General features: G+C 42.7%; 1 protein-coding gene across 2 annotated transcripts in view; it reads right to left on the bottom strand.

Annotated features, from left to right (window-relative positions):
• Positions 1-2,180, bottom strand: part of TNS4 (tensin 4) — a 37,923-nt gene extending 35,743 nt beyond the window's left edge. For both annotated transcript variants that reach the window (XM_058180662.1, XM_058180663.1), the window contains exon 1: positions 2,024-2,180. The gene's annotated coding sequence lies outside the window, so the exon portion shown is untranslated. The remainder of the gene's footprint in view (positions 1-2,023) is intronic.
• Positions 2,181-9,675: the final 7,495 nt, after the last annotated feature.

Raw genomic sequence — 9,675 nt, 5'->3', positions numbered from 1 at the left:
TTTAGTGATTCGTGTGAAGAAAGTGGAGTAATTTCAGTGAGGATATGGTGATCCTTATTGTAATTCTTCTGATGACATGTTCTTAATTTAATTGCACAATGGAACCTACTAGATAGACATACATAGGCAACCAGTGTCCCTGACTTTCACACACTTCATGCGTATTTTCAGATCCAAGGACCCTTTTTTCATATTTATATTACTTGAGGTCCAGCAAATGATATTTCCTCTAAGTACATCCTCCAAGGGAGCCAAATAAATGAAATAATGATAATTTGATACCTTGCTACAACACCCAAATTATTCCTGTGAGGCAATAGCCTCCCTGTTTTTAATGGCAGGACTACCTTAAAAATCAATTTAGCTCAACATCTTTTTATCTGCAGGCAGACAGACAGGAAGCTTGGCATCCAGTTACACAAACACACACATATACTTCAATATTCTTTGAATTCCCAAATATGTGAATCTCTAAGGATTATATAATTAGATGATATCCTTGATAACACACATAGTTATTATTTCTATTAAAACATAAACAAGTTTTGGTAGCTGTGGTAACTAACATTCTTCAATTTCACTGCCACACCTCTCTAGCAAGATGAGCCACAAAGGAATCTAATAGTCATCCCCCCACCCCCAACCCAGCTTCCTTTTATGCATTGAGAAACAGATCTGTGCAACTCTGCAGCTCCAGTTTCAGGAAAAAAGGGGGAAAATGGAACTACCAATATAAATTTCCTTAAATGGTCCCTCCAGATGAGCTTCACTTCTCAGCATATCCTGGTCCATATGCTAATGTATTTGGAAACCACCTGGTTTGAAAAGGTTGCACTAGATAGAATTAGAACCAGAATAAATGTTCTCAATTGAATTGTATGTTAAATAGAGACAAGTACACGCATAGAGAAACTTTACTTAGTATCATCAAAATTTTGTATGAATTTTGCTCACTATCTAGTCTCCTGCTGTTGATGCATGATGAGGGAAAAGGAAGGGAAGGGTATAATTCGTTGATTGGTATACATTCATCAATGGCTTTGCAGAGCATCATTTTATCACTTTTTAAATTGAGCTTTTAATTGGTGCTAAAGTATTTTGAAGTTATGATTAAAGAAAAATAATCATTCGCCATTGTAATGAATTAGAATAATTATATTTTACCGGTAATAACAAAATGCTTTAAAACAAACAAAAGACAAACTCCAATTTCTACCTTTGCTAGTTTAATTTGCTAGTGACTATACAGTAAAATCAAAGTGGGCAAGTGATGCCATCTAAGATTTTATGTCATCCTGTGAAAGAACAAATTACGTTATTTGTATTAGTTGTTAGGACTGACAACATAGAGTACCATTAATGTAGTACAATGCTACGGTGAAGGCTGGATGTTACTACAAATTGCTAGAGCAGAAACACTCATTAAATGTCTGACGTTAAGTGAACCACATTACAAGAGATAGAACTGGCATTAAGATTTCATTTGTCCTCTTCACACATTCAACAAAGACATTGAAAATTGCTTAACTTTTTTATGCATATGAGTTAGTATTATCCAGATGTTTTACGAGTACTGTCCAGAAAAAAAAAGACTCTTCTGATCCCATGTGAATGGCACCTGCATGCTTAGAAAATGTCTAGGTCTAATAAATATAAAAGCAGTGTTTATGTACTGGTTTTGTACAATACAGATTTAATTCAGGATCTTCTTCAAGGACAAACATTCAACTAAGGTTTATTTTAGTGTGCTTTTTAAATCTCTGAATTCAAAACATCCCTCATAAAGAAAATATCATATGTTTTCCCCTACTGAACAACACTTTAAATAACGGATATTGCAGATTACAATTCATTTAACCTGATTTTATTATTAAATCTGATATTTATTATTATCATTACTAGACAGAAATGGTACACAGTCTGTTAAATGCAAAAGTGAGATGTGACAAGTCAGATATGAAGAACAGGAGAAAGTAGATTGCAAGCAGAAAGAAAGGAAAAAGAAAAATATTTTCTCCATTACCTAAACAAGGTGCTGCTCGTTTCTCTGATGCCCTCAGCCTCCAAAGTGTGGCAAAAAGAAAGTGTGAACAAATCGCAGTGCCTTGAGGGTGCTATTCCTTTAATGGTAGCCCTGTCCCGCCTATGCCAGGTGAACTCATGGCAACCACACCCGGATTTTTGTTAGGCGTGTCTCTAGGCTTATATCCAGGAGCGATGGAAAAACTGAAAGTGTTGATTGTGGACCTGGCTATTAGCCAGGCAGACTCTGTCCTTCGTAACTCATATCTTAAGCAGGCAGGAAAACATAAATCTTTTCACACAAAGAAACATTAACCAAGAGCAATATAGCAGTGAATCTGAATAGTTGAAAGAAGAGTGAGAATTTTATCTGGATTTCTAATGAAGGAAGGAGGAAAGAAAATAATTTTTTGTTCAGTTCTTTGACAGGCATAAATTTCTCCTTAGTATGCATAGAGTGTTCTTTGTTTATTGTAACAGGCTTGGGATTTTTAGAAGACTGAATGGAACAATAAGACAATATGTTTGTCAAGGTTCCAGAAAAACCTCTTCTGCATAAAAAAAACTCAGAAGCCATTGTCTTTCAGAGTTCTTTACTAGCATGAGGAAACTGGCACACGATGAGTGAAATTCCAAAACTGAACTTCCAGATTCTTTTCCCAGTTATACAAACCCCAAGAGTCTCACCCCCCTAACCCCTTTGCTGGTCACATGGTCCCACATTCTCCCAATTCATTCGAATATTTTCTCGCCACTCCTCCTACAGATGTGAACACCATCCGACCTTGACCGCTTGAAGAATGTTACCATACCCCTCAACCCCCCTTCTTCCCCTCAGGGGAAAAATGTGGCAGCGTCTGGAACCCTAAAGTCTAGTATGGTTTCCAGGCCTGACAGGCGTCCCCCCTTGGAAAAGAAGCTATATCCTAGGAAAGAAAACAAAGAATTAATAAAGAAGAGTGTCAGTGGTCCACACTTCCCTTCTACCCCCCTCTCCCCCCTCCAAGAGGTTTTTTAGGTTTGTCAGGGAAAGTGTCGTGAAATTGTTTAATCAAATTGTCTGCATTTACTTTCCAACTTTTGACCCAAGTAGATTCAGATAATGGATATCCCTTCCAGTGGACTAAATATTGTAATTGACCTCTGTATAGTCTAGCGTCAAGGATTTTCTTGGTTTCATAGTGGGTTTCACCTTGGATTATCAAGGGTGGTGGGGGAGCGGCAGGTTGAGGTCTCAGACCAGATTGTCTAGCAGGTTTTAATAAGCTGGTATGGAATACCGGGTGTATTTTTCCCAACATTCGAGGGAGCTTGAGTTGGACGGTAACGGGATTAATAATTTTTACAATGGGGAAAGGGCTCACAAATTTTGGACCAAATTTTCTGCTGGGTATTCTCAACCTCAGATACTTAGTAAATAAAAAGACTTTATCTCCAATGCGAAAAGGGGGTTGAAGGGAACGCTGTTTGTCAGCTTGGGCTTTGTAATTCTGAGCTGTCACAGCTAAGGCCTTTTTTGTATTTTCCCAACCTTTTTTCAACGAATTCATCCAGTCCGTTAGGGAAACGGAAGTGGGGGGTTGCACGGGGAGTTCAGGCATTGGAACGAAGTCCATGCCGGTGGTTACTTGAAAAGGGGTTAACCCCGTGCTGCTGTGTACAGCATTATTATATGCGACCTCTGCAAATGGTAACAAATCTGACCAGTTCTCTTGTTGGTAATTTACATAACACCGTATGTATTGTTCCACCATTGAGTTCAATTTTTCAGCCGCCCCATTGGTCTCTGGATGGAACCCAGAACTAAGTCCTTGAGACGACCCAATGGACCGTAGGAACTCCCTCCAGAACTTGGCTGTGAATTGAACACCCCTATCGGATATTATCCTTTTAGGAACTCCATGCAGTCTGTAGATGTGTTTCATGAAGAGCTTTGCTAATTTTCTCGCCGATGGCAATCTGCTGCACACAGTGAAGTGGGCCTGTTTACAGAACAAATCCACTATGGTCCATATCACCGTATTTCCCCCACTAGGTGGGAGTTCAACAATAAAATCCATGGCAATCTCTTCACAGGGTCTGGTGGGTTCGGCTACGGGTTGTAGGAGTCCAGGGGGTTTCCCTGGTCTGGATTTCATAGTGGCGCAGGTAGCACAGCTCCGCACATAGTCTTCGACATCTGATTTCATTTTTGGCCACCAGAATTGTCTTCTAGCCAAGTGGAGAGTCTTTAAAAATCCAAAGTGACCTCCTAGGCGAGAGTCGTGGCTTCTCTGTAGTATAGGCAGTGCATAGTGATGGGTACATAAATCTTGGTTCCCTTCCAGGGTATTCCATCCCTTAAGGTGAGGTCTGGCAAGTTTTCTTTAAACCAAGCATCGTCAGTGAGCGCTGATTTTAATTCCGCTAGTAGTTTATTTGGTGGGATGTTAGTACCACAGCGTAATCGCGGTTGAGTAAGTGCTTGGCTTGCCGGTTCGCTATCGGGAATCATCGCATGTATTACCTCTTCGCGTTGGCTGTCAAATTGCGGTTACCTAGATAGGGCGTCAGCCAGTAGATTTTGGTCGCCGGGGATGTATTTGAGGGTGAAATGGAACCGTTTGAAAAACTGAGCCCATCGAACTTGTTTGGGAGAAAGCTTTCAGGTTTTTTTTAAGTATTCAAGGTTTTTGTGGTCCGTCCATACCTCGAATGGTTCCTTTCCCCCTTCAAGGAAGTGTCTCCAGGAGAGGAGTGCCTAGCACACTGCAAAGGCTTCCTTTTCCCAAACTGCCCATCTGTGTTCAGTGTCCGTCAGTTTTTTAGACATATATGCGCAGAGCATAAGATTGTTGTCGGTATTCCGTTGTAATAAGACAGCGGCTACTGCTACATCACTTGCATCAGCTTGGACCACAAAAGGTTTATTTGGATCCAGGTGTTGAAGAATTGGTTCCATCGAGAATAGGCGTTTCAGGTGTTCAAAGGAATGTTGGCAGTCCATTGTCCAAGATAGGGGTTGGTTAGGTTTGGGTTTGGCGGGTAATGGCCCAATTCTGTTAATGGTAGAGCTACTTCTGCGAAAGAAGGAATGAATTTGCGGTAAAAATTTGCAAATCCCAAGAAACTTTGAAGTTGCTTACATGTACGTGACGGTTGCCAATCCAACACCGCTTTTACTTTTCCTGGGTCCATTTCGATACCTTTGTTTGATATCCGGTAACCTAGGTAGTCTAGGGATTCCTTATGGAATTTGCATTTGGAAAGTTTGACATAAAGCTTGGCCGCTAGGAGCTTTTTAAGGACTTGTCTGACCAATCTGATGTGTTGTTTGATATTGTTTGTGTAGATAAGAATATCATCTAAGTAGACAAGAACCCCATTGTAGAGATGGGAGTGCAGGGTTTCATTAATTAGTTACATAAAAACAGCTGGAGCCCCCTGGCGGCCAAAAGGCATGACACGGTATTGGAAACTGCCCAAGGGGCAGTTGAAAGCCGTTTTCCATTCATCATCTTCCTTGATGCGGACCCGGTAATAGGCTTCCCTTAAATCCAATCTGGTGAAAATTTTGCCTTTTGATAAGTGGTTCAACAAATCGTGCATAAGTGGTAAAGGGTATGTGTTTTGTATGCAAATTGCATTGATATTTTTGAAGTCAATACACAATCTAAATGAACCATCTTTCTTTTGTTTAAATAGCACGAGCGCAGCTACAGGTGATTTTGCTGGTTCAATGAACCCTCTGGCTAGGTTAGTGTCAATGTATTTCCTTAGTTCAGACATTTTGGCTGGCGTCATTGAGTACATTTTGGGTTTTGGTAATTTTGCTCCCGGGTGCAATTCAATTGCGCAATCAGCTTGGACCACAAAAGGTTTATTTGGATCCAGATGTTGAAGAATTGGTTCCATCGAGAATAGGCGTTTCAGGTGTTCAAAGGAATGTTGGCAGTCCATTGTCCAAGATAGGGGTTGGTTAGGTTTGGGTTTGGCGGGTAATGGCCCAATTCTGTTAATGGTAGAGCTACTTCTGCGAAAGAAGGAATGAATTTGCGGTAAAAATTTGCAAATCCCAAGAAACTTTGAAGTTGCTTACATGTACGTGGCGGTTGCCAATCCAACACCGCTTTTACTTTTCCTGGGTCCATTTCGATACCTTTGTTTGATATCCGGTAACCTAGGTAGTCTAGGGATTCCTTATGGAATTTGCATTTGGAAAGTTTGACATAAAGCTTGGCCGCTAGGAGCTTTTAAGGACTTGTCTGACCAATCTGATGTGTTGTTTGATATTGTTTGTGTAGATAAGAATATCATCTAAGTAGACAAGAACCCCATTGTAGAGATGGGAGTGCAGGGTTTCATTAATTAGTTGCATAAAAACAGCTGGAGCCCCCTGGCGGCCAAAAGGCATGACACGGTATTGGAAACTGCCCAAGGGGCAGTTGAAAGCCGCTTTTCCATTCATCACCTTCCTTGATGCGGACCCGTAATAGGCTTCCCTTAAATCCAATCTGGTGAAAATTTTGCCTTTTGATAAGTGGTTCAACAAATCGTGCATAAGTGGTAAAGGGTATGTGTTTTGTATGCAAATTGCATTGATATTTTTGAAGTCAATACACAATCTAAATGAACCATCTTTCTTTTGTTTAAATAGCACGAGCGCAGCTACAGGTGATTTTGCTGGTTCAATGAACCCTCTGGCTAGGTTAGTGTCAATGTATTTCCTTAGTTCAGACATTTTGGCTGGCGTCATTGAGTACATTTTGGGTTTTGGTAATTTTGCTCCCGGGTGCAATTCAATTGCGCAATCAGTTTGTCGGTGGGGGGGGGGTGGGGTAAGAGGTTACATTCATCCTCACTAAAAACGTCTGATAAATCCATGTATGCTTTAGGGATGTGTGGTTCATTAGGAGATGGATTGGATATGGTGGTTGTTGGTTCCCTCTGGTGGTCATTTTGGATAAGTTTTTTTTCGGCAGGGGGAATTGGGTCTAAGGGTCTGAAAGCCCATATAATTTTCCTGAATCCATCCTCCCATTTGATTGTGGGTTCCCATTTGTCCAACCAAGCTAAACCCAGGATGATGGATTCTGACATCTTTGGAATTACTATGAATCTTATGTTCATGATGGGCTCCAATTTCTAAGCGAACCAGTTGTGTGATTTGGGTCGCTGGAACGCTGCCAATCAAAGTTCCATCTACTTGGTGGAATTTAATTGGGTGTTTCAAGGGAAATGTTTTTATACGGAGTTGGGTGACTGTAGAGGTTGAAATTAGGCATCTGGTGCATCCTGTGTCCACAATAGCCTCTAAATCTTTTTTGGCCCCTTCCCCTGGAATTATTAAGTTTACTTTGATAGCAAAAGGAGGAATGGGTGCACTCACCATTGGGTCGTTTTCTGCTTGGTTTGAGTTGTCAGGAGGTGAATCAGATGACGGAAGGTTAGTGGATACTTCAGTAGGGAGGTCTATGGCTTGTCTCGCAAAGCGACTGGTATTCGGATTTTTTCGAGGGGGTTTGCATGGTCAGGTAGCAGTTGGTGGGTGATACTGTGGGAGGGGTGTTGGGGCTAGGCAAACTGATGCCTGATGTCCTAGTTTTCCACAATGGTAGCATTTAATTATTGTTGAAGGGTGGAGGGTGGAGGGTGTGGTTAGTCTTAAGAGGTAGGGTCTTGTAGGTGGTCGTTGTGGAGTTGTAGTTGGTGATTGGCTTTGGGGGGGGGGGTTGAATTCTCTGTCCAGAGCTATGGACACATTGTACCAATCATTTAGTTGTTCTGGGATTCCTCTGGTGGAGCAGGCTTTTCTGATGTTTTGATCGATTGCCTCTTTGAAGTAGTGGAGGAGGATGCGATCTGGCCAATGTCTAAGATTACCAGCAACCCTTCGGAAATCCCATACAAATTGTTTTAGAGGCCTGTTACCTTGCTTCATCGTTTTTAAGGTGGTTTCACATTCTGCAATTAGGTCATCATCTTGAAACCGGTTGCGAAGCAGTGCGATAAATCTGTGAATATCGTTTAGTTCTGGTGCACGTTCATTGTGTAGTTGAGCTATCCATTCTGAGGCTAGCCCCACGTTCATACCATCCGAGATGGCGTTGATTAGGCTTCTTTCTGATGGGTATTGATGTCTATATTGTTCAATGTAAGCCTCAATTCTGCTGAGAAAGTAAGCCAGATGGTGTGGATTCCCATCAAAAATTGGTTTGAAAGGGGGAGGGGCTGGGTGAGGGGGTGCAGGTAGGTTTAGCTGGCCTGCTTGCGGTTGAAGAGGGATTTGTGGGAGGGCCGTTGCTATTGTGGGTGGTTGCTGAGTTGTAAAGAGGGGTGGAATTCCCCCTGGCTGCTGAGAAGGAAGTCCTTGAAATGCTTCAGCTGACGAGGCAAAAATCGGCCTGGGGCCCCCAGGAAAGAAAGGTGCTGAACTGGCTGGTTGCCATTGGTATTGGATCCATCCTTGTCCAGGATAAAATGCCCAACCGGGAGGAATAGAAGCAGGAGGCAGCGAGGCCTCTGTTGGCGGGAAAAGTCAATTGAGGGAGGAGTTGCGATTCCCCCAAGTCCCTGGTGCTGCCTGAACTCCTGCCGCTTGAAGGAGGGAAGGAGGTCCTTCTGCGTTCATCGGAACGGCTTGAGCTTCAGTAATTTCTCCTCTCTGGTGGGAGGAAGGTGAATTTAGGCTGAGCTAAAGGCTCTCGAGGTGGGTGAGCTGAGCTTATACGAGGCCTCACTTCCAAACGCTCAAAAGTTTCCGGGAGGTCTAATAGGGACTGGGATTTCAGGGGTTTCTCAGGTCCCAATCCAGTGACTCTCCGATTCTCCGGGTTTTACTGTCCTCCAGTGAGGTTGAGAAGAGGTAGGGTCTTGTAGGTGGTCGTTGTGGAGTTGTAGTTGGTGATTGGCTTTGGGGGGGGGGTTGAATTCTCTGTCCAGAGCTATGGACACATTGTACCAATCATTTAGTTGTTCTGGGATTCCTCTGGTGGAGCAGGCTTTTCTGATGTTTTGATCGATTGCCTCTTTGAAGTAGTGGAGGAGGATGCGATCTGGCCAATGTCTAAGATTACCAGCAACCCTTCGGAAATCCCATACAAATTGTTTTAGAGGCCTGTTACCTTGCTTCATCGTTTTTAAGGTGGTTTCACATTCTGCAATTAGGTCATCATCTTGAAACCGGTTGCGAAGCAGTGCCATAAATCTGTGAATATCGTTTAGTTCTGGTGCACATTCATTGTGTAGTTGAGCTATCCACTCTGAGGCTAGCCCCACGTTCATACCATCCGAGATGGCGTTGATTAGGCTTCTTCTGATGGGTATTGATGTCTATATTGTTCAGTGTAAGCCTCAATTCTGCTGAGAAAGTAAGCCAGATGGTGTGGATTCCCATCAAAGGTTGGTTTGAAAGGGCGAGGGGCTGGGTGAGGGGGTGCAGGTGGGTTTAGCTGGCCTGCTTGCGGTTGAAGAGGGATTTGTGGGAGGGCCGTTACTATTGTGGCTGGTTGCTGAGTTGTAAAGGGGGGTGGAATTCCCCCTGGCTGCTGAGAAGGAAGTCCTTGAAATGCTTCAGCTGACGAGGCAAAAATCGGCCTAGGGCCCCCAGGAAAGAAAGGTGCTGAACTTGCTGGTTGCCATTGGTATTGGATCCATCCTTGTCCAGGATAAAAT

This window comes from Ahaetulla prasina, chromosome 4, assembly GCF_028640845.1.
Source record: "Ahaetulla prasina isolate Xishuangbanna chromosome 4, ASM2864084v1, whole genome shotgun sequence".
Taxonomy (NCBI): Eukaryota; Metazoa; Chordata; class Lepidosauria; order Squamata; family Colubridae; genus Ahaetulla; species Ahaetulla prasina.
This window is presented reverse-complemented; position numbering and strand designations above follow the sequence as displayed.